Source organism: Perognathus longimembris, chromosome 28 (assembly GCF_023159225.1).
Source record: "Perognathus longimembris pacificus isolate PPM17 chromosome 28, ASM2315922v1, whole genome shotgun sequence".
NCBI classification, from domain to species: Eukaryota; Metazoa; Chordata; class Mammalia; order Rodentia; family Heteromyidae; genus Perognathus; species Perognathus longimembris.
In genome coordinates, this window is record NC_063188.1 from 51,084,177 (window position 1) to 51,109,099 (window position 24,923).

Here is a 24,923-nt window from a genome sequence, read left to right on the forward strand (position 1 = left end):
TAGTGGGATTACAAGCATAAGCCACCAGAGCACAACCAAAATTTTGTTTTGATTCTACTTGTGAGTGAGAATAATCAGGATTTGTCTTTCTGTGCCTACCTTATTTCATGTAACATATTTATTTTCAGTTCCGTACATGCTATTGTAAATGACAGGATTTCAGTGTTTTTTTTTTTAAGCTGAACTGTAATTCATTCGTCTGTGTACCACAGATTTTGAAAAAATCCATTTCAGTTGATGAACACTTCCGGTTTTTTTCCCCATTGGCTATTGGGAATGGTGCGGTAATGAACATGGGAGTGCAGATGTCTCTTTGACCCACTAATTTAATTTCCTTTGGCTATAAACCCACTCAGTAGTGGGATTGCTGAATCATGCTGTTTTTAACTTTTTGAGAAACCTTCATGCCTTTTCCATAATGATTATACTAATTTATTTTTTAATAATTACTTATTTATTGTCAAAGTGATGTACAGAGGGGTTACAGTTTTGATTATACTAATTTAAATTCCCACTAGTAGTGTGCGAGAGTTCCTGTTTTCCATATTCTTGTTACCGCTAGTTTTCATTAATACTTTTGGCAATAGTTACTGTTAGTTGAGTGATATCACGTCTTAGTGTGTTTTGGTTTTAATTTCACCTGATGATTAATAATGTTTAATATTTCTTGCCCATATATGGTCTCTATTTTGTTTTGTTTCATTTTGAGATTGTCTCACTATATAGCCTAGATTGGCTTTGAACTTGCAATCCTCCTGTTTCAAATTTCCAGAGTTGGGATTCCAGGCATGAGCTTCTATTCCTAGAATGTACTTTTTTGAGAAATCTCTATTTAGGTTGCGTTTTCACTTTTTATCTGGGTTGTTTTTGCTGCTGAGATTTTCAAGTTCCTTATACCTTCTGATATAAACCATTTGTTAGGTGTATGGCATGCAAATATTTCTCTCATTCTGTAGTTTGTCTTTTTTTTTTTCCTTTTTCTCCTTTATCGTCAAAGTGAAGTACAGAGGAGTTACAGTTTTATATGTAAAGCAAGTACATATTTTATCCAACTTGTTACCTCCTCCCTCATTTCCCCTCCCCTCCTCCCTCCCCACTTCCCTCCCCCCTCATGAGTTGTACAGTTGGTTTATACCAGTTGGTTTTGTAAGTATCAGTATTGCAATGGTTTGTCTTTTTATCCTTTGTCTTTCGATTTTGGCATTCCCTTTCTCTTCCCTAGTTCCAATACACGTATATATAGTATCCGGGGTAATAAGATCAGTTACAGTAATAGCAGGGGCAAAAAACACAGGAAGGGATTATGAGAGAAAAAAAAGTATGGTTTCGGCAGAGCTTCCTCCGAAATCGTAGTTTTCTCACCTCATAGAAACGGTTTCTCCGAGAAAGACAGCCAAAGTAAGTTCTAACAGTTCAGGGATTCTGAACAGGAAGGAAAAATCGACTTTGCTGGTCTGAAAACACAGATTTGAGCTCCGGGCGGCATCCCGCCGCAGCACCAGCGCCGGCACCGGCACAGTGCCGGGCACAGCCCCCCGCACTCCGCGCAGCTAAAGCAAGAAATACTCCAGACGGCAGCCGAGCACGGAGGACCTGACATCGCAGAGACAGCGTGAGTACCCCGCAAATAAAAATTATTCTCGCTTGTGCCTACAGTCCAGCTTCTGGAAGGCATCCCTGTCCCCACCGCCAGAGCAAAGCGCCATCTTTGCCACTGGCATAGGGTCAGACCAGACTGGAACTGAAGCGGGCCTGGGGAAAGCGAGGTCAAAAAAGCCATCTTTGAAAAGGGCAGGAGGGGCGGAATCAGTGAGAACCAGCTCCGCCCAGAAGAACGCCCCCTGCCCTGGCGGGAGGCGAGTCAGGGGATTATCCAGAGATGCCCCGCCCTGCCCGCCAGAACTTCTAAACTTAAAGCAAAAGCTGCGAGCAGCTACCAGGGGCACGGAAACAACAGAAGGAGGAACAAACAGTTCCGGGGACAGCTAAACGGTCCCGTCACTGAGGAAACTAATTCCCAGCCCAAAACGGAGCTGCATTCCATAGCTACCTATGCCAAGGAGGCTGCCTCCCTCAGGCAAGCAACTCTCAGTGGAGCAAAACAGGCCAGAGGCGCCCCGCTCTGCTGAGTTCACAGTCTAGTCAAGTCCAGGCATCAATGGCAGCGGCCCCACAGCAGACAGAGGAGCCACAGTTCCTGTGACTGCCTACGTCCCCATCGACAGAGGACGCCCAAGGCCTGCCTGCAAGCTGTACGAACCTCAGAGAGCCACAATTGCACCAACAGGGGAGAAGTTCAGAACAGATCCACCCCTTGTCAACTGAAATCAAGTCAAACCAGCCAATCAGGAAAATAGACTGCAGTCCACTGCAGGGAAACCTGAGACTGGTTTGTTTTTCTTTTCAAACATTTTTTTTAAACTTTTCTTTTAAATTTTCTTTTTAATTTTTTCACACCTGAAACATCATTGGCTGTTTTTTTTTTTGTTTCTTTTCCATTTTTACTGGTTTGTTTTATCAAGTTTTTTTTGTGTTTGTTTATTTGCTTGGGTGTCCCTTTTCTGTTATTTTCCTTTTTATTTACTTATGCTTCCTTGAAATAATTTTTCTCTGTTTTGTGTATCTGTCTTCCAGTATTTTTACTTCATTTCTCTCGTTGCGTCCTCTTCCTTTAAAAATTACTTTCCTATAAATAACACCTACACCCTTTTCTGCTAACTCTCCAGTGTCTGTCATTTTATCAATGTGCTTTCTACTGATTCTACTCTTCTCCACATTTCCACGTCACTGAAACTAAACCAAAATCACCAACACCCCCCCAATACACTTTACTCTATTCTCTTTACTACCTCCAACTTACCCTCCTGACTTACTGCCTGGACCTCCAGGCTCCATTGACTCCTGGTTATTGGATAGAGGATATCCCAGCTTAATACGAGTGAATCAAAGGGGTTCATAGAGAAAGCCAGTCCTAAAAGAACTTAATATAAAAACAAGAATTGTGTATAAGGTTGTAACAGTAAATAAGTAACTACTGAATACAGGGCCCAGGATCAGATGTTATATTGAAATTGTATTCTTTAGGAACACCAAATCTAACTTTATAGACAGGTATACAAGTTATCTGTATATAATTGTGAAATTGTAAGATTTACACAACAGTGCTTGGTAAGGGCTGCTTTGGGTCTTAAACAGTGCTCACAGGTGCTGGTAGACTGGCATTCCCAATCCAAATGGGCAGAAGAAACACAAGAAAGATGGCAAATAATGAAGTCTTATCCCCCACCCAAAACAAGCAGGAAGCAGAGCAGTCAATCAAAAACATAGAGGAAAACCCCCAAAATGCTCTACAAAGTTTACTGATAAACATGATAAATGAAAAGTTTGAATCTCTTCAGTCAATTATGTTAGAGCGTGAGGAGGCAAAGCAAAAATTAATGGAGAATTTCATGGCATCCACAAATAGAAAGATAAGTGAGCTTCAAGAGTCAAATGAAAAGATAGCTACCCAACTTAAAGATTTGAGAGACAACTCTCAAAACCAAAGTAATGAAGTTAATGAAGTAAAGAAGTCCATACAGGACCTAAGAAATGACATGGAAATCATCAGGAAAGACCAGTCAGAAGGAAAAGAGATTCGAAATCAAGTAGCTAGCCTACAGTCCCGACTAACTGAAGCAGAGGATCGAATCTCAGGAGCTGAAGATTCCTTAGATTCTATGGAGAAAGATCAAAAATCAATACAAATCCAGTCCAAGCAACAAAACAGACCGCTACAGGAGATTCAAGACACAATCAGGAAGCCCAATTTAAGGATAATAGGTATTGAGGAAAACTTGGAGAAAGAGGTTAATGGGATAGGCAACCTATTTAACAGAATATTAGCTGAGAACTTCCCAAACATCCAGAAGGAAAGGCCTATACAGATACAAGAAGCATTTAGAACCCCAAGTCGACCAGACCAGAATAGGACTTCCCACCGACACATTGTGATCAAAACAGCTTCAGCAGAGTGCAAGGAAAAAATACTCAAAGCTGTTAGGGCAAAGAAAACAATCACATATAAAGGAAAAGCAATCAGAATTACCCCAGACTTCTCAGCAGAGACCATGAAAGCAAGGAGAGCCTGGAATGAAGTATACCAAACTCTAAATAAAAACAACTACCAACCAAGAATTCTGTACCCCGCCAAACTCTCCTTCATAGCCGAAGGTCAAATAAAAGTCTTCCACAATAAGGAAAAACTGAAACAATATATCTCCACCAAACCAGCTTTACACAAAATCCTTAAAGATGTACTATACAGGGAAAATAATCAAGATCCCAACACAGACAGAGAAATGAACCCTAATTAGTAAACACTAGATCAAGAAATGGGAAGACACAGCTTTACACAAGACAGTGATAATGAAAGGAACAAACGATCACCTCTCAATCCTAACTGTCAACATTAATGGACTTAATTCTCCAATCAAACGACATAGGCTCATAACTTGGATGAAAAATCAAGATCCATCTTTCTGCTGCCTCCAAGAGACACATCTATCCAGCAAAAGTAAACATCTTCTAAAAGTGAAAGGCTGGAAACAAATCTATCAAGCAAATGGCCCCCATAAGCAGGCTGGAGTTGCAATCCTAGTATCAGACAAAATTGACTTCAAATTAAAAAAGGTAAGAAGAGACAAAGAAGGTTACTACATACTAGTAAAAGGATCTCTCCAACAGGAAGAAATAACCATCCTAAATATCTACACTCCAAATGCAGGAGCACCCAACTTCATCAAACAAACACTACTGGCTCTAAAAACATTCATAGACCCAAACACAATGATAGTGGGGGACTTTAACACTCCACTATCACCTCTGGACAGATGAAGACGCCAAAAACTGAACAAAGAAACCACAGAACTAAACAATTGCATAGACCAACTAGACTTAATCGACATCTACAGAATATTCCACCCAGCAAGGACAGAATACACATTCTTTTCGGCAGCACACGGAACATTCTCCAAAATAGATCACATCTTAGGGCACAAAGAAAATCTGTACAAATTCAGAAGTATCAAAATCATTCCCTGCATTCTTTCAGACCACAATGGAATAAAATTAGAGCTCAACTCATTCAGCCACCACAGAAAATCCCACAATTCATGGAGACTAAAGAACACACTGCTGAACCATCAGTGGATCATTGAAGAAATTAAAACAGAAATTCAAATGTTTATGGACTTCAACCAAGTTGAGGGCACAAAGTACCAGCTCCTTTGGGACACAGCAAAGGCAGTACTCAGAGGAAAATTTATATCTCTGAGTACATACATCAACAAACTGGAGAAACAGCAACTCAGTAATTTAAGGAAGCACCTTAATTTTCTGGAGAGAGAACAGCAAGCCAAACCCCAAGTCAATAGATGGAAGCAAATAATTAAAATCAAATCAGAATTAAATCAATTAGAGACGAAAAAAACCATCGAAAGAATCAACAAAACAAAGAGTTGGTTCTTTGAAAAAATCAACAAGATAGACAGACCCCTGGCAAACCTGACCAAAGAACGAAGGCAGCACACTCAAATAAACAAGATAAGAGATGAAACAGGTAGCATCACCACAGAAATAACTGAAATTCAGAAAATAATAAGGGACTATTTTGCAAACCTTTATGCCAACAAATTCGAGAACTTGGAAGAAATGGATGATTTCCTAGAAAAAATTGATACCCCCAAACTCAACTATGAAGACTTAAACCTTCTAAACAGACCCATATCCAGTATTGAAATAGAAACAGCAATAAATGATCTCCCATCCAAGAAAAGCCCAGGTCCAGATGGATTCACCGCAGAATTCTACAAGGCCTTCAAAACAGAACTCACTCCAATATTTCTCAAACTCTTCAACGAAATTGAAAGAGAACGTTCACTGCCAGACTCATTTTATGAATCCAGTATATCCCTCATCCCAAAACCAGGCAGAGACTCATCACGGAAAGAGGACTACAGACCAATCTCCCTGATGAACATAGATGCAAAAATTCTCAACAAATTTCTGGCCAATCGACTTCAACAGGTCATCAAAAAAATCATACACCACGATCAAACTGGATTCATCCCAGGGATGCAAAGCTGGTTTAATATACGCAAGTCAATTAATGTAATCCACCACATCAACCGGAGCAAGGTAAAGAACCACATGGTTTTATCGCTGGATGCGGAAAAAGCGTTCGATAAAATCCAGCACCCATTTATGCTAAAAGCCCTGGAAAAACTGGGATTCCAGGGAACATTCCTAAATATAATCAAGGCAGTTTATGACAAACCAACAGCAAGCATAACTCTAAATGGTGAAAAACTAAAGCCATTCCCTTTAAAATCAGGAACAAGGCATGGATGTCCACTCTCTACCCTGCTCTTCAACATAGTACTAGAATTCCTAGCCTGAGCAATTAGGCAAGAAGAGAATATAAAGGGGATCCAAATAGGAAAAGATGAAGTTAAACTTTCTCTCTTCGCAGATGACATGATCCTATACCTAAAGAATCCCATAGACTCTACCCCCAAGCTACTAGAGCTGATCCAAAACTTTGGCAAAGTTGCAGGATATAAAATAAACCTTCAAAAATCAACGGCCTTTCTCTATGCTAACAACCCGAAGACCGAGGCTGAAATCAGGAAAGCAACTCCTTTTGCAATAGCCCCCAAAAACATAAAATACCTAGGAATAACCTTAACCAATGAAGTGAAAGACCTCTTTGAAGAGAACTTTAAAAGCTTGAAAAACGAAATTAAGTCAGAACTAAGAAAATGGAAAAACCTCCCATGCTCCTGGATTGGGAGGATTAATGTAATCAAAATGGCAATATTGCCAAAGGCTATCTACAAATTCAATGCAATACCCATTAATATCCCAACACCATTCTTTAATGAAATAGAGGAAGCAATCCAGAAATTCATATGGAACAATAAAAGACCTAGAATAGCAAAAACACTCCTAAGCAGAAAGAACAGTGCTGGAGGAATTACAATACCCAACTTCAAGCTGTATTATAAAGCTATAGTAATAAAAACAGCTTGGTATTGGCACCGGAACAGGCCTGAAGACCAATGGAACAGAATTGAAGACCCAGAATTAAACCCACAGAACTATGCCTACTTAATCTTTGATAAAGGAGCTAAAACAATAGTATGGAAGAAAGATAGCCTCTTTAACAAGTGGTGCTGGCAAAACTGGCTCAACACATGCAACAAACTAAAACTAGATCCTTATATATCACCCTGCACCAAAATCAATTCCAAATGGATTAAAGACCTTGAAATCAAAACAGGCACCCTGAAGACACTAAAGGAAGGAGTAGGAGAAACACTTGGGCTCCTTGGCACAGGACAGAACTTCCTGAACAAAGACCCTGAAAGGCTACAAATCAAAGAAAGGTTGGACAAATGGGACTGCATCAAACTCCAGAGCTTCTGCACGGCAAAGGACATAGCTCTCAAGATAAACAGAAAGCCCACAGACTGGGAGAAGATCTTTACCGGACATTCAACAGACAAAGGCCTCATCTCTAAAATATATGCAGAACTAAAAAAATTACCTTCTTCCAAAACAAAACTGCAAAGAACCAATAGCCCCCTCATCAAGTGGGCTAAAGACTTACAAAGAAACTTCTCTGATGAGGAAATGAGAATGGCCAATAGACATATGAAAAAATGCTCTACATCACTGGCCATAAAGGAAATGCAAATCAAAACAACATTGAGATTCCATCTCACCCCAGCAAGAATGTCATATATCAAGAAAACTAATAATAACAATTGTTGGAGGGGATGTGGCCAAAAGGGAACCCTACTTCATTGTTGGTGGGAATGTAAACTGGTTCAGCCACTCTGGCAAGCAGTATGGAGATTCCTCAGAAGGCTCAATATAGAACTCCCCTATGACCCAGCAGCCCCACTGTTGGGTATCTATCCAAAAGCCCACCAACAAAATCACAGTAATGCCACCAGCACAACAATGTTCATCGCAGCAGAATTTGTCATAGCGAGAATCTGGAACCAACCCAGATGCCCCTCCATAGATGAATGGATCAGGAAAATGTGGTACATTTACACAATGGAATTTTATGCCTCTATCAGAAAGAATGACATTGTTCCATTTGTAAGGAAATGGAAGGACTTGGAAAAAGTTATACTAAGTGAAGTGAGCCAGACCCAAAGAAACATGGACTCTATGGCCTCCCTTATTGGGAATAATTAGTACAGGTTTAGGCAAGTCATAGCAGAGCATCACAAGGCCCAATAGCTATACCCTTAGAAACACATAAGATGATGCTAATTGAAATGAACTCCATGTTATGGAAACAAGTGTTATATCACAGTTGTAACCACTTTCAACGTCCTATGTGTATGTGTAGTTTCTATTATTGATAATGTTTTGTATCACCTTCCTATGTTTGTACCTACACTATCTCTGTAATATATCTGAGTATATTGGAAACCGTGTTTACTGGTATTGGAAGTAGGAAATTCAAAGGGAATACCAAATTCGAGAGACACAGGGTAAAAAAAGAGAAATAACTACAAAAGCAATACTTGCAAAACTGTTTGGTGTAAGTGAACTGAACACCAGGGTGGAGGAGGGAAAGGGGGGAAGGGAGGGGGCATGAGGGACAAGGCAACAAACAGTACAAGAAATGTATCCAATGCCCAACGTATGATACTGTAACCTCTCTGTACGTCAGTTTGATAATAAAAATTTGAGAAAAAAAAAAAAAGTATGGTTTCACATGGCATGTTGAAAATAACTACAACAATGATATATCACTTATTTCCATAACTTGGAGTTCATTCTGCTTAGCATTATCTTATGTGTTCATATAGGCATAGCTATTGAGCTATTGTGATCTTCTTCTATGACTATTGTAGAGATACTAATTATTCCCTATGAGGAAAACCATAGAGTTCATGTTTCTTTGGATCTGGCTCACTTCACTCAGTATGTTTTTTTTCCAAGTGTTTCCATTTCCTTAGTTTGTCTCCTTTAAAATATAAATTATTTTATGTTGCTGTTAAGTAGTTGTACAATGTAGTTCCAATCTAACATGTCCATTTGTATGTGCAATGCATCTTGATCATTCCTTCCATCATTCTCTATCCCCTCAAGTTACCTAGTTGCATTTTTGTATATGCGCATTAAATAGTATAACTGTTATTCACCTACTTCCTCTCTCCATTCATCTTCTGCCTCCTCTTAAGTCTATTCCTTACAGACAAAACATGTTTCAGCTTCTTGTTTCATTTGGTTAAACTGTCAGTTCATTGTTCAGAATAGTTTCACCATGGGAATCTACTATTTCCTATACCACGTTTTAGTCATGCCATTTGTTTCTAAACTCTGATTATTCATTTTCTTTGTTATGTAGAAGCTATTTAATTTGATGCAATCCTATTTGTTTATGTTTGCTTTTGTTTCCTTCCTTTTGGGGTCTTGTTTAGAGGATCCTTGCCCGTTATAACATCTTGAAAAGTTCCCCCTGATGTTTTCTTCCCTGAGTTTCATAATTTCCATTTTTAATCCTTTTTGAAATGATTTTTTTTTTTTTTTTTTTTTTTTGGCCAGTCCTGGGCCTTGGACTCAGGGCCTGAGCACTGTCCCTGGCTTCTTTTTGCTCAAGGCTAGCACTCTGCCACTTGAGCCACAGCGCCGCTTCTGGCCGTTTTCTGTATATGTGGTGCTGGGGAATCGAACCTAGGGCCTCGTGTATCCGAGGCAGGCACTCTTGCCACTAGGCTATATCCCCAGCCCTTGAAATGATTTTTTAATAACTGGTAAGACATTGTATGTTTCAGTCTCCTGGATCCTAAGCCAATGTTTAAGGGCTCAAATAACCACCATTATTTGAAAGTAGTGGTTGTCTTCTATATTATTGAAGTATCCTGATCTGAATTTGTCCTAAGCACCAGCTGCAGTTATCTTACTGTCACCATCTTCATCTAGATTGCATAGGCTCCTTCTCCCCCCCCCCCCCCCCCCCCGCCAGTCCCAAGGGCTTGCATTTAGAGCCTGGGCATTGTCTCTGAACTTCTTTTTTTTTTTTTTTACCACTTGAGCCACAGTGCCGCTTCCAGCTTTTACTGTTTATGTGGTACTGAGGAATTGAAGGCAGGGCTTCTTCATGCATGCCAGGCAAGCACTCTATCACTAAGCCACATTCTCAGCCACCTTTCATAAACTTAGTGAGACTAACATCTAACTATTCTTCCTCATCCTCACCACAGCATACTCCTATGCAAGAAAAACAGTATCCTGATTTTTGTTTATTAGTTTGATTTTCAGCCAGTACTGGGGCTTGAACTCACAGCCTTGTCCTCTTACTTGGATTTTTTTCACTCAAGATTAGCATTCTAGCACTTTCATCTTTTTGCTGATTAATCAGAGATGAGTCGCATGGACTTTTTTCTCTGGGCTGGCTTTGAGCTATGATCCTCAGATCTCAGCTTCCAGAGTAGCTAGGATTGTAGATGGAAACCAACATTGTCCAGATCATACCCCATTCTTATTCTTTTGGAATGACAACATTATCTTCTTTCACACTTGGAAATTTCTGTTGGTTTGCTTTTCATTGTCCTTTTTATTTACGTAGTAGCCAACAGGTTCTAACATCTGATGATGATAGATGATGATACTACTTGATGATGATGATGGTGGTGGTGGTGGTGGTGGCCATAGTGGTGATGATGACTATGGCAATGTGTAATATTATTGAGTTATTTTAGGCACTATGCTATGTATTTTGAAAACATAATTTTACTGATTTACCCTAATCTTTTTTTTCTTTTTTTGGCCAGTCCTAGGCCTTGAACTCAAGGCCTGAGCACTGTCCCTGGCTTCTTTTTGCTCAAGGATAGCACTCTGCCACTTGAGCCACAGCGCCACTTCTGGCCGTTTTCTGTATATGTGGTGCTGGGGAATTGAACCCAGGGCCTCATGTATACAAGGCAAGCACTCTTGACACTAGGCCATATCTCCAGCCCTACCCTAATCTTAATATCCCCTTTTGTCCAAGTCTCTGTTACTTATCAAATTCAGACCCTTACTATTTATCAGCTGATCCCAACAGATCTCTAGCCCTTCAATCTACTTACTACATTGTAGCCAGTTTCCACATGAAATCCTTTCATGTCTCTTGCTGGAATTTGGATACAAGGCCTTGTTAATGCTAGGCAGGCACTCTACTAATTTTCTCAGTGGTTATATCTTTGTGATTGTCTTATTTTTACTTAGATCAGGAACTTCATGTTTATTTCATGTTATTATAGATTGCAGAACTTTCTCCCTTTTGATTTTCACCTGGTAATTCACTTTTTGAGCTAGTGCATTCACATGTATGTAGACTGGACAGCCTCCCCCCCCCCCCCCCAATTTTCCTACTGATTCAGCAGCCTTCAAGAACAAAATGGTATGTTGGGAATGAACACAATAAGGGCTATTTATTTTCAGTGAAATATTCAATTACTTATCACCTTGCTGGATTGTCTGGTCTTCTTAAAATTGTCTTCATTTCACATTCATCTCTGTGGTTGTTTTTTTAATTTTATTTTTTATCTTTAAGTGTTGTACAAAGGGGTTGCCATTCAGCAAAGTAATATATGAATACAATGCATCTGGAGCAATGTCTTCCTTCTTAACTGAATGATATCCCACTCTTGTGTACGTTACTTTTATCACTAACACCTGTCTGTTGGGTGGCTCATACTTTTTGGCTACTATGACTAATGGTGGTGTGAATATGGGTGTGCAAATATTTCACCAAGATCCTGATTTCCGGAAGCCCGGCTATACTTAAGGTGAAGGATGGGAATTTGGGGTGATCTGCGTCTGACCTTGTCATGGGTTAACCAGAGGGCATCCAGGAGGCGTATTTAAATCCCATAGGTGAGGGTGGTCCTGGAATTAAGCCCGTTTGGGGCTGCCCAGGGGTGGGGGTGGGGGAACTCCCTCAACTGTCCCTCTCTGGATGACGGGGCTCAGGTAAAGTTCAACATGGTCACAATGCAGGGAAATCTCACCTCAGGTTCAGTCAGAGGCTGAAGAGGCATAGAAAAACACAAAGAATGAAAGAAGTAGATAATCTTGAAAGTATAAAAGAAGAATGGGTTTGTGACACAGGATCTGACAATCAGCCTCTTAGTTATAACCAGCAAATGAATTGTGAACACTTAGTTGGCAGCCTTTTTGAGGAAGCTCAGAAGATTGGTGCCAAATCCTTGTCTCCCACTGAACAGAAGAAACAGGGAATTACCTGCAGAATTACAGGGAATTTTTGATAAGGGGGAGGTGGATGTGAAAGTTGAAGACAAAAAAACTGAAGTATGTATATTGACAAAGCCTGTGTTCCAGCCCTTCTCAGGACAGGGTCATAGACTAGGAAGTGCTACACCAAAAATTGTTTCAAAAGCAAAGATTGAAGTTGAAAGTAAAAATACTTTATGTGCTGTTTCACTGAACAACTTGGAACCCATTACTAATGTACAGATCTGGTTAGCCAATGGGAAAAGTATTGTCTAGAAATTTAATATTTCTCATAGGGTAAGCCACATCAAAGACTTCATTGAAAAATACCAAGCACCTCAAAGAAGCCCTCCGTTTTCCCTGGCAATAGCTCTTCCTTTCCTCAGATTGCTAGATGAGACACTCACCCTGGGAGAAGAAGATTTACAGAATACTATAATCATTCAGAGACTAAAAGAAACTGCTGAGCCTTTCAGAAAACTTTCATAGCATTGATTTTTAAGGGACTAAGTAGAAATTTTGCAGGGAAATGATGGTTGGAAGTGAGCATGTAAAAGTGGGAGAAAGGAGAAGTTTGATTCATTCACTTTTGGTTTGAGTGCTATTTAACTCTCTTGATGAGAAAAATTTTAAATAATCATAAGTTAGGAAACATAACAGGAAACTATATTCAACACACTTTTTTCCCTACAATGCTTACTCAAATAAAAGTACAATTATTTTCAAACACTAATTAATCACCATATGATTTATTAGATAACTATCATGTAGAATGCTTAAGATCATGTAAATTATCAAAAATATTCACAGTAGTCATTGAAACATCAGTTTCAAACAAGGTATTTATATAAATATTAGCTGTCTCCAAATTATTAAATAGCAATATGTTAAAATATTACACAGGGCAGGTTAAAAGCATCAGTGTAATTATTTTATAACTTGGATATAATCAAAAGGCTAGGAGGGCTTCTTTTCACAACATAGACCTAAACCTTAAATTGGTCTCAGTTTTCACTCTGTGCTAGCAAGACAAAATCAAGTTTTAATTTGAGAATAGTATCTTAAGATTTATTTTCACTTAGGAATAAAATTGTATATTTTAGTATAATGTTGGTATATCTCCAGTTCATGGGACTGGGAATGTGGCCTAGCGGCAGAGTGCTTGCCTAGCATGCATGAAGCCCTGGGTTTGATTCCTCAGCATCACATCAACAGAAAAAGCTGGAACTGGTGCTATGGCTCACGTGGTAGAATGTTAGCCTTGAGCAAAAAGAAGCCAAGGACAGTGCTCAGGCCCTGAGTTCAAGCCCCAGGACTAGCAAAAAGAAAAAGAAAAAAAATATCCTTAGTTCTTGTTCCCTTGGTATATATTTTTTTCCAAAAAATTATAGATTTATTTTTTGCTAGTATTTGTATCGTTCCTGTATTCACTCTTATTTGCTTAGAGTCTAATACTGGATGGTCACACTACTAATTTATGAGTATTTTAAGTGTATCACCTAAAGTGTAAATTTTCTGCTGCCTATGTGAGAGTCAACCTGTGTGTACCTGGAAGGATTATTACTATAGGATACCATGAAGGAAATCATCCTTTGTAGCTTAGACTTTTAACCTAAACTATTTCAGTCACATTAAAGCCCCTTGCTCATATGGAAACAAAGGACTTTTCTTAGACTAATTTTTCTTTCTCTGATGATCCTGTATTCTTTACCTTATATACTGTGCATTTACGTGCACATCTGTGGGAGGGTGGGGGGTGGGCACAAAATCAGAGGGAAAAGGGTGAAAAAGTGCAGTAGTGGAGTCCAGTGGACACTGATGAAAGTGAACTATGCAACTGGTGGGTGGAGATGAGAGGGAATGGGAGAGAATGAGGGAACAGACGGCACTGTGTGAAAGGAAATGTACTTAATATTTGACAAATGTAAAGGTAACCCCACTGTATAGCACCTCCAAAACCACAATAAAGTAAATTAGGGGGAAAATAAAGCCCCTTGCTTAAAAATAAATTTTAGGAACTGTTTTGCCCCCCCCAAAAAGATCCTGATTTCAATCCTTTTGATAAATACACAGAAATGCAATTCCTGGATCCCACAGTAGTTTCATTTTTAATTTTTTGATCAACTGATAATGCTATTTTGTATAGTGGATACATCATTTCCATCAGCTTTCCTATGCTTTGACTCCCTTTGGAGTCAGTGGAATTTTTGTGGGCTTTTTAGCAAAAATTCCTACACTCATGTTGTGGCTTTGGCTTCTCTGCTCACTGGCTTTGCAATCTCTTTGCAACTTATTTCATTTTTCTCTACATATTTTATAAAAAAGGCATAGTACAGTCACTTAATACATGAGATTGTTGATAGGATTAAACCCAATAACTACGTAACAAGTTTGTAACATTGCTTATAGAGGACCCTGAATAAGTACAGCACCCTCTGCTCTTCAAAATGCTGCTAGTTCTATTGGTAAATAACATTGGTAGGTGTGTAAAGTCCACCTCTGGGATGACTCCATGCAGATGCCCCCCACCTGTTTAAGCCTGTGCCCAGTACCTGAGTTACCTAGGTAACTGGAACACCTGGAGGCAGTTACCTCTCCCTTCTCTGAGGTCACATCCAATCCACCTGTCCATATCTCCCGCCTTTCCCTATATAATCAGGCTCAACATGAGTCCCTGCTCTCTTTCCTTTTCTCTCTCACTCCCTTTCTCCCTTCTTCCTTCCTCTCTTTCATCTCATGCCTCCATCTTGTGTGGGCTGGCAGTTTGCACTCCCCCAATAAACTCTCTCTGCCTGAATCATGTGGCGATGTTATGGGCCCCAGTGGGGGGCGGGGGGCAGCTTCCATGTCCCCCCCCCCCCCCCAGTCCACCACTGAGACATAGTCTCAAGCAAAAAGATGGGTTTAGTGGGGAAGCAAAAAGCAAACTGCCAAACCTGGACATAGCACAGACTCAGAAGCTGAAACTAGCCCTTGAAAAATGGGCTGACTGGCCAGGGACACAGTGCAGACTCCGGAGCTGCCATCGTGCCCCTCCAAGCAGTCCTCAAATTGGGGGTTATAAAGGTAAAAGCATAGCACAGATGTAGGGTTTTGACGCAGGGGGTAGAGCAAGCAACAAACAAGCAAGCCATTTACAGAAACAGAATTTTTGGGTCAGGTTGACCTAATCTACTGCCTCCAACATTTCCTACCACGTTTCCCTAATCAAAATGGAGTCAGCTCTGCTCCCTAAAACATCCAGTGCCATGACTGGGATGGGGACAGAGTCAGCAGTTGCTGGATCCCCTCCTCCCTCTTCTCTTTTGAGGTTTAATCCGCCTCCTTGACTGCCTCTCCTTGGACCAAACTGCCAGAAGCTGGGGAAAACTCACTTCGGACCTCCATACTTTACCATTGCTGGCTACGCATTCACCACACCATCTCCTCTCTATGTCTGGTGAGTGGCTCTCATCTACAGGTCTTCTGTTTATCTGACCATGCCAGAGCATCCCCTTAAGCCTTTTTGGCTAGTCTTTTGTCGTTTTAGGGATGCCTTAATCAAGAATTTCACTCTACATCCTTGTGGATCCCACTCTACGTCCTTATTGGACTCCTGTGTCCTCACCAGATTACTCCATAAAGTCAAAACACCTCATAGGCTGTAAAACCAGCCTCAATGGCCCAACCTTTTGGCTTGTGCCCTCAAGAGCGAGATGCAGGCTGGGTTCCAAGGCCACCCCCCACCCCCCCAGGTTCCCTCCCAAAGGGTTTGATTCTGGATTTGACCTACTACACAAGCTGAAGGAAAAAGTGGGCAGTTTTAGAAAAATAACTCTGACAGTGTTTGTGGTCAGCTCTTAATAAGTTACATCCCCTGCCTCATGAGACTTCTTCCAGGCTTTAATCAAGGAGTGGCATCTACCACCAAGGGAAAGCTGCTGCTTGCCTTCTCCCGAAGGGGCCACATCTCCTTTTGCCCCTATTGCGTGTAAGTAGCCAGAGAGAGAGTCTATGTCCTTTTTCATAATTATTCATAGGCCAGAATGTAAGGTCCACCACTAGGAGGGCTCCAAGCAGAGGCCCCCCAACCTGTTTAAGTCTGTGCCCAGTACCCAAGTTACCTAGGTAACTGGCATACCTGGAATCAGTTACCTCCCCCTTTTCTGAGGTCACATCCAATCCACTTGGCCATATCTCCCACCTTTCCCTATATAATTCGGCTCAACAGAATCCACATTCTCTTTCCTTTTCTCTCTTTCTCTCTTCTTCATTCCCCCCTGTCTCCCCATGCCTCCATCTTGTGTGGGCTGGCAGTTTCCTCTCCCTGCCAATAAACTCCTCTACCTGAACCATGTGTCGGGTTTCCTTTCCTGTGAACCTGACAGTGGGAAGCCAGACAGAGGTGACTATGTCTTGTAGCAAGTGTCACAGAGGTACATTTTAGCTGAGAATTGAAAGATGTATAGGGTTCAGTGAGAAATGAGGGCACATTGGAAGGACACGCCGGGTGATTGGCAAGACTTTTAGGATGACTTGAAGTCCTATTAGGATAATTGCATTGGAGTAATGAGCATTCAATTTAGAAGAATTATACTGGAGTTGTATTGTGAAGACTTTGTTTCCTTAGGTAGGGAGCAATGACATTATTATTATTATTTTTGTTATTACTATTATTGTTTGGTTATGGGGCTTGAACTCAGGGCCTGGATGCTATCCCTGAGCTATTTTGCTCAAGGCTAATGCTCTATCCCTTTGAGCCACAGCTCCACTTCTGGTTTTCTGGTGGTTAATTGGAGATAAGAGTCTCAGGAGGGACTTTGCTGCCTAGGCTGGCTTTGAACGTCAATCTTCAGATCGCAGCCTGAGTAGCTAGAATTATAGGCCTGAGCCATCAGCACCTGGATGGATTGATTGATTGATTGATTGATTGCCAGTCCTGGGGCTTGGACTCAGGGCCTGAGCACTGTCCCTGGCTTCTTTTTGCTCAAGGCTAATACTCTACCGCTTGAGCCACAGCGCCACTTCTGGCTTTTTCTGTTTATGTTGTGCTGAGGATTGAACTCAGGGCTTCATGCATGCAAGGCAAGCACTCTACCACTAAGCCATATTCCCATTCCCCGTATTGATTTATTCTTAATATTTTTTAATGTCTTTATCTTTTCCCTGAAACCTATGTTCCATCCTTCTGCATATTCTGTCACTAATACTTTCAAGACAGTCCAAATAAAACTAGTTCTTCTCTTTTCTCCTTTCCAGTTTATTTCATCATTTACCATTTGACTCCAGTAACCTCTTTATGACTTCCATTTCTACTTCCCACACTAATTGATCTTCTGCATTTCTATTCAGTCACATGACTGTCTCACTTGCTCACTGTTCTCTACTAGAGCTATCATATGTTTAATTTTAGATAGTATCTGTGCCTTCTCTCTGTTTTGTATTATCTTTGATCATTCTTGTCAGCAATTTGTCTATTTTATTGCTTGTCTTTTCAAAGAACTCTCTTTTCTTTTGTTGGCTCCAGTAATATCATTGTTTTCTATCTGATAGCTAATTTTATCTTTACTATTTCCTCCCTTGTACATTCTTTGGCTTAGAATCATTTGTTCTTTTTCTAACTTCTTGAATTAAATTCTTTTTATGTGTCATTTTCTTTTCTAATATATTTTTTATTTTCTTTAGGTAGTTGTATAAAGGAGTTGCCATTCAACAGAGCAGTTTATGAATACAGTGCTTCTTGATTAATGTCACCCCTTTTAACATTCTCACCCACCCCTCCCACCTTAACCATCCTCTCACTTTTATTAATTTTTCAATAATGTATTGAATTTTTGCCATTTAACAAGTCATTTTATGTGCACAATGCATCTTGATCTGTGTCATCCCGTCAACATTTTCACCACCCTTCCACCCACCCCTTCCCTTATTTTTTTTCAGTTCTCTGGCATGTACAATGCATTCTTGCCTGTATTCTGCTCATTTTCCTCATTCATTCTTTTACCCCTATCTTGTTGACCCCCTCCCTTGCATGTACACATTTTCTAGTACTCATTTTGTTAGGCTTTGACTTAGTCTTTCTAAAGAATTTTACTATTTGCATTCTCCATAGATTCTATTATACTATATTATATATAATATATTATACTATATTAATTATACTATATTAATTCATTTAAAATCGCTTGGGTGCCACTCATAGTGCTTACTTGTAGATTTATAAGCACATTCTATTTCCCACTAATGAGGGAAACCATGCAAAAAACCTGTGTTTCTCTGGGTCTGGCTTACTTCACATAACACAATCCTCTCCTGAATTAAATTCTTAACTATTTTTTTGCCTAATATAATCATTTATGACTCAGGACCACACTAACTGCTGTCCATGATTTGTATTTTCTAATAATTATGATTACTGTATTGTTTACTTAGAGTTATAGTTTAAAATTCTCAAATATATATTTTTTGAGTTTTTTTGTTTTTGTTTTGCCAGTCCTGGGCTTGGACTCAGGGTCCCAGTACTGTCTCTGGCTTCTTTTTGCTCAAGGCTAGCAATCTGCCACTTTAGGTACAGCGCCACTTATGGCCATTTTCTATATGTGGTGCTGGGGAATCAAACCCAGGGCTTCATGTATGTGAGGCAAGCACTCTTGCCACTAGGCCATATTCCCAGCCCCTCAAATATATATTTTTGTTCTAAAACATTGAGATTCTTTTATTCCAACACTTATGACAAAACATGCCAGTGATGCAAAATAAAGTTTAGAAGTTCCAGTTTGTTTCTTCCTTCCTATATTTCATTTTTCTTTACCTTTTAGTCTCACCTCTCACAGTCCACAGAATGAAGTTCAATTCAGTATAGAAATGAATAAACAATGGAACCATAGTAACAAAGATGCCTCCTTTCTTTCACCTGCCTTTTCTTGACTCCCATGACTGCTAATCTGTTTTGCATTAATTTTGTTATTTTAAGTATGAGTCTGTATATCATGGGAACTTTGTTGGAATTTATTCAGTCAGGTTGTTGCAAGTGTCCATAACCTGTTGCTTGTTGTTCAATCGTCTTTGTATTATGTCTGTACCATATTTTAGTTCACCATTCCTCTATTGTTGGAGTATCTGAGGTGATTCCAATTTCTTTAAGTCCATTTTGGGGCTTGAATTCAGGGCCTGGGCACTGTCCCCAAGAGCCTCTTTGTGCTCAAGACTAACGCTTTACCATTTGAGCCACAGGGCCACTTCCCATATTTGAGTGGTTAATTGCAGAGAAGAGTCTAACGGGGACTTTTCTGCCCAGGCTGGCTTCAAATTGGGATCCTCAGAACTTAGCCTCCTGAGTAGATAGGATTACAAGACCCAGCCACCAGCACCCAGCCAATTTTTGAAGTATCATTTTTCATGTCTTTTGCTTGTTTCATGTTACTGACTGCTGTTGAGGACTGAACCCATGCTAGGCAAGGGCTTTAACCTAGAGCCAGATCCCTAACATTGGGATTCTTATTTTTTGCTATTACAAGTAAAATTGTTGTGTGAACATTCACACACATAAATTTGTGTGTGAAAATATGTTATTAGTCTGGGATAAATTCCCAGAAGTGCAGTCATATAGTAATTGCAGGCTTAGTGTTTTTTAGGAAACTGACAAATTATTTTTGAGTGTTTGTTCCATTTTTATATTCTCACTAGCAGTGTGTGAGTGGTCCATGTTTGTGATAGAATTTTGTGTTGTCATTGTTCATTTTGTTTAAAATAATCCTGATTGGTGTATAGTATGATTCCTCATCATGGTTTGAATTCATATTTCCTTAGTGGTGAGTGATGAGGAAAATTTTCCATGTGTTTATTTTCCATTGCATATCATCTTTCATAAATGTAGTCAGATATTTTTCAATTTGATTGCTTATTTTGCTTTTTTTTTTTTTTTTGGCCAGTCCTGGGCCTTGGACTCAGGGCCTGAGCACTGTCCCTGGCTTCTTCCCGCTCAAGGCTAGCACTCTGCCACTTGAGCCACAGCGCCGCTTCTGGCCGTTTTCTGTTTATGTGGTGCTGGGGAATCGAACCTAGGGCCTCGTGTATCGGAGGCAGGCACTCTTGCCACTAGGCTATATCCCCAGCCTCTTATTTTGCTTTTGAGTTTGAAAATTCTTTATGTATTTTGACAAAATATATTTGATTTTATATTTTTTGATAATTGATTTCTAATTTAATTACATGGTTGTCACACCATCAGCTCTGTATTTTTGTTTTGTTTTGTTTCTGTTGCCAGTCCTGGGGCGTGGCCTCAGGGCCTGAGCACTGTCCCTGGCTTCTTTTTGCTCAAGGCTAGCACTCTACCTCTTGAGCCACAGAGCCACTTCTAGCTTTTTTCTATATATATGGTGCTGAGGAATCGAACCCAGGGCTTCATGTATACAAGGCGAACACTTTACCACAAGGCCATATTCCCAGCCCCAGCTCTGTATTTTTGAAGATTACTTTGTAGTTTAGAATCATATGGTACGATATGGTTTAAAAGTGTACTTTCTCTAATTCTTGGATATGAAGTTCTATATCGTCAGCAGATCAAAATAGTTAATATTCAAAACTAATGTCATCTGATAGGGCATTAATTATAGTTTATTTAAATCTTTTACCCTGTTTGTGGAATTATTATTTTTCCTTACACTATTCTGTTAATTTTGGCTTTGTATATTCTGAGTATATATTTATAGGGGTATATTTATTTATATGTGTTACTTTTTTTTCCTAAGAATACATTATGATTTAAGGATTATAACACTAACACAGATGAGATTGAGTTTCCTTGCAGGTGTACCTCTTGAATAGTGTGTGTGTGTGTGTGTGTGTGTGTGTGTGTGTGTGTGTGTGTGTGTGTGTGTGTGTATTATTGGGGATCAAACCCCAATTTGCTAGACAAGTGGTTTATCATTAAGAATCATGCCCAGGGGCTGGGAATATGGCCTAGTGGCAAGAGTACTCGCCTCCCATACATGAAGCCCTGGGTTCGATTCCCCAGCACCACATATACAGAAAATGGCCAGAAGTGGCGCTATGGCCCAAGTGGCAGAGTGCTAGCCTTGAGCAAAGAGAAGCCAGGGACAGTGCTCAGGCCTTGAGTCCAAGCACCAGGACTGGCAAAAAAAAAAAAAAAAAAAAGAATCATGCCCAGACCTGAATTTTACTGCTTTCAATTTGTTAATTTGTTTTCTTGTGACTCACAAATGCATTTCTATGATCAATCCTATGTTGTACTTCCTGTTTAGCTTGTTTTTGTTTTGCTTTGTCTTTTCTCCACTTTTATCCATTAATGAATATATAGAAATGTATTTATGTTTTTCTTTCTTCCTATACTGCTTTTGTGTTCCATATGAAATGTGTATTCCTCTAGACTGGGAAACAATCTTAAAATTTCACAATAATGTTCACATTTTCAAGGTAAACAAAATGTTTACTCTTTTTTTCTTTTCATTTCTTTATTGTCAAAGTGATGTACGGAGGGGTTACAGTTTATGTTTACTCTTGTTTTTTAGCCATACAAAGACCATCCCTTCATGTTTATTACCTAGCTTTTTCTTGTCATGAATTTTATATGTATTTGGTTACTGCTCTTATCATTTATCATTTTGGCTTTTATAAGTCAATGCCTATCTAGATCTACCTTTGTGTACTAGATTCTTTGCTTGCTCTATATTCTGAAGACAACATTCTATTCCTTGTAGTTCTTTCATCCTGAGTCTTTTAGTTATCAGCTCTGATAAGTGTCATTATTTCACCTCAATCTCAAACTATAGTACATTGGCTTCTGTGATTATACCCTAATAATAATTTTCTCCTAGTAATCTTATCTTTTGCTTCTTTTGTGGCTTTAAAAAGAGTTGTTTTTGATGAATTCTCTTTTCTCTGTAATCCTTACATATTTGTGTTTGCATTTGTGTAATGCAGTTTCAGTCTCTTCTGTTTAGCTGTGGACTTTGTTTGCATTTATCCTTGTCAGTAATTCTGGGTGGGGGGGGAGAGAGAGACAGAGAGAGAGAAAGAGAGAGGGAGAGAGAGAGAGAGAAAGAGAGAGAGAGAGAGAGAGGTTCCCAAGTATTTGTGAGGAAAATGGGTCCACGTGTCAGGAATGTGTCATGGAGAATAGAGTGGACTTTTCTTGATTTCCATTTGGTATTTACTGATTTGATGTAGAAAACCTCAATTGCTGCCTGGTTACTGGTGGCTCACACCTGTAACTCTACCAGCTACTGAGGATCATAGCTTAAAGCCAGCCTGGGCTGGAAAGCAGGTTGAGATTTTTTTAAATTTAATTTTATTGTCAAGGTAATGTACAGAGGGGTTACAGTTACATATGTAAGGTAGTGAGTATATTGTGCGGTGAACATTTTTTCTCCCCCTTGTTTTTCTCCCACTTTCCCCTTCCCTCCAGTTCCCTCTTCCCATGTTGTAAAGTTTTATTTCCAACATACTGCCTTTGTCCTTTGTCTCACCATTTTGTTGTTCCCCTTCCCTTCCCTAATTCATATAAACGTATATACAATACTCAGTACCAAAATCAAATACAGTGATAGCTGTGTACATATGATTATATATGATGGTGCTAGGCGAAATGAACTGCAGGTTTTGAACAAGAGAGTTTTCTTTCTTTTTTTTTTTTAAATGTACTATTTGAAGTCATTTCTTCTTTTTGTTTTTCCTATGGTTTATTCCCTGTTGTCAGTGTATTTGATTTTGGTAGCCTGTTGAGATTCTTATCTCCAGTTATCCATAGAAGTAGAGTTTTAGCTAAGTAGTAGAGTTCAAGCCCAAGGACACCCCCAACCCTTACAAAACTCAACTGGTTGTGTGCTTACTGTACTCTGTCTAGTTTGTAGGGTGAGATAGGGAGGTGAACGACTGAGCTCTGACAGCCAGTGACTCTGTAAGTCTGGAGCTGGTGGTGGCTACCCAGTTTAAGGCTTTGCTGGGCTTGCTTTCTTGTGGCTTTGCAAACAGACCATAGGTGATCATGCTGTTATAAGCCTGAGAGGAGAGATGAGTTGCCAGTACTCTAGGGATTGAATTTTTTAGAAAAGAATCTTGGTGATGAGCCTTGAAGAAATCTGACTGCCTCATAAGTGACACCCATGTTAGCTGTGGGTGGCCACAAACTGCTGGAGAAAGTGGATGCTATTATCTGGGTGGTGAGCTGGTGGACACCTCAGTGTCAAGCTGGGATGGTGTGCAACCAGCCTATCAGCACAGGAGATGGCAGGCCTAAAGCTCATCTCATGACTCCCATATTGGTGTATAGACTTATTCTGCTTTTCAGTTCTTTTTAACATCTATTTTCCTGTTCTTCAACTTTTTACCTTTGCTGTCTTTTGGGTCATCTCTTTGGCTTCTTAAAAAAAATCTCTTTGGCTTTATCTGTTAGTTTTCTTTTTTTCTTTGTTTCAAATTGGTGTATAGGTTTTTAAGATTTTTTTGTAAATGAAGTCTTATTGTAATATAATACATATACATACACTTGTTAACATACAAGTAAGGCTGCTTTCCCACTGCAGAGCCTGAGTTCCATGTCTGTAGTAGAGGGTGCATGGCCTGAACATACAAAAACAATGCTTCTTTTCTAGTTTGATAATTCTGTCTTTACATGTGTCTGCAATTTTCTATGTAATTAAGCTTTCAGTTTTATTTCAGTGACTTATTTTTAAAAGTTCTGTTGGTGTTTGTTGTTGTTATTATTATTTGTGGTATTAGGGTTTGAAGTTGGCATCATTATTGCTGGCACTCTACCCCTTGAGCTACACTTTCAGAGAAATTATTGTTTACTTAAAAATGTTTTTGTGATTCTAGGGTTTGAACTCAAGTCCTTGTACTTTCTAGTCTGATTTCATACCATTGATCCATGCTTCCAGTCCTTGTTTGGTTATTTTTAAAAGCTTTCGTGTTCTATTCTTCTAATTAAAAAAATAGTTCTCTTACTATATGATACTCCTGGAGAGTTTAATTCTATTCATTATTATTTCTCCATATACAGGTTCAGTATTTCTCTTCCCAGTTTGAAATGTTGAATTTTGTATTTTTCTTTTCTTCCTCTTTTTGTATTAGCATATAGTAGCTATTCACAAGGGAATTTCATTGTGTCATTTCCACTCCTATATACAATGTATTCTAATCAATCTCTTTAATCTCCTTTGCCCTCATTTTCCCTTCCTTAAGCAGTTTCAGCAAGTCTCATAGTTCCATTTTTATACATACCACCAATATATTTTAGCCATACTCATTCTCTTTTACTCTTATTAACCTAACATATTACTTTTTCTAGAACTCACACATCAGAACTTTCTCCTCCCCCAACGCCCTATTGATCAACCACTTTCATTGAGGTTCTTTGTACCATTTTCATATATAGTTACAGAGTAGTTCAAAATTATTCACCCTCTATCTTTGTTTTTCCCTTTATCTTTCTAGTAAATAGTCCTTTACTTAGACTAGTCTATAATTATCTATAGTGGGAGATCATCTATGGGAGTTTGAAGGGTTTTACATATCCTTTTGCTTGGTTGACCTCATGCTGTTTCTGACTATATGAGTTTCTTGTGGCTAGCGTAAATGATCACCAGTGGAGTGTTTTAAAATGATACAAATAGTTTTTTTTTTCATTTCTAAAAGTTACA

At 39.4% G+C, this 24,923-nt stretch overlaps 1 protein-coding gene and 1 pseudogene across 2 annotated transcripts in view; both read left to right on the forward strand.

The window, feature by feature from the left end:
• Chm (CHM Rab escort protein) overlaps positions 1–24,923 on the forward strand; it is a 190,733-nt gene that overhangs the window by 23,136 nt on the left and 142,674 nt on the right. The gene's annotated exons all lie outside the window — the stretch shown is intronic.
• On the forward strand, positions 12,103–12,774 carry LOC125343256 (annotated as a pseudogene).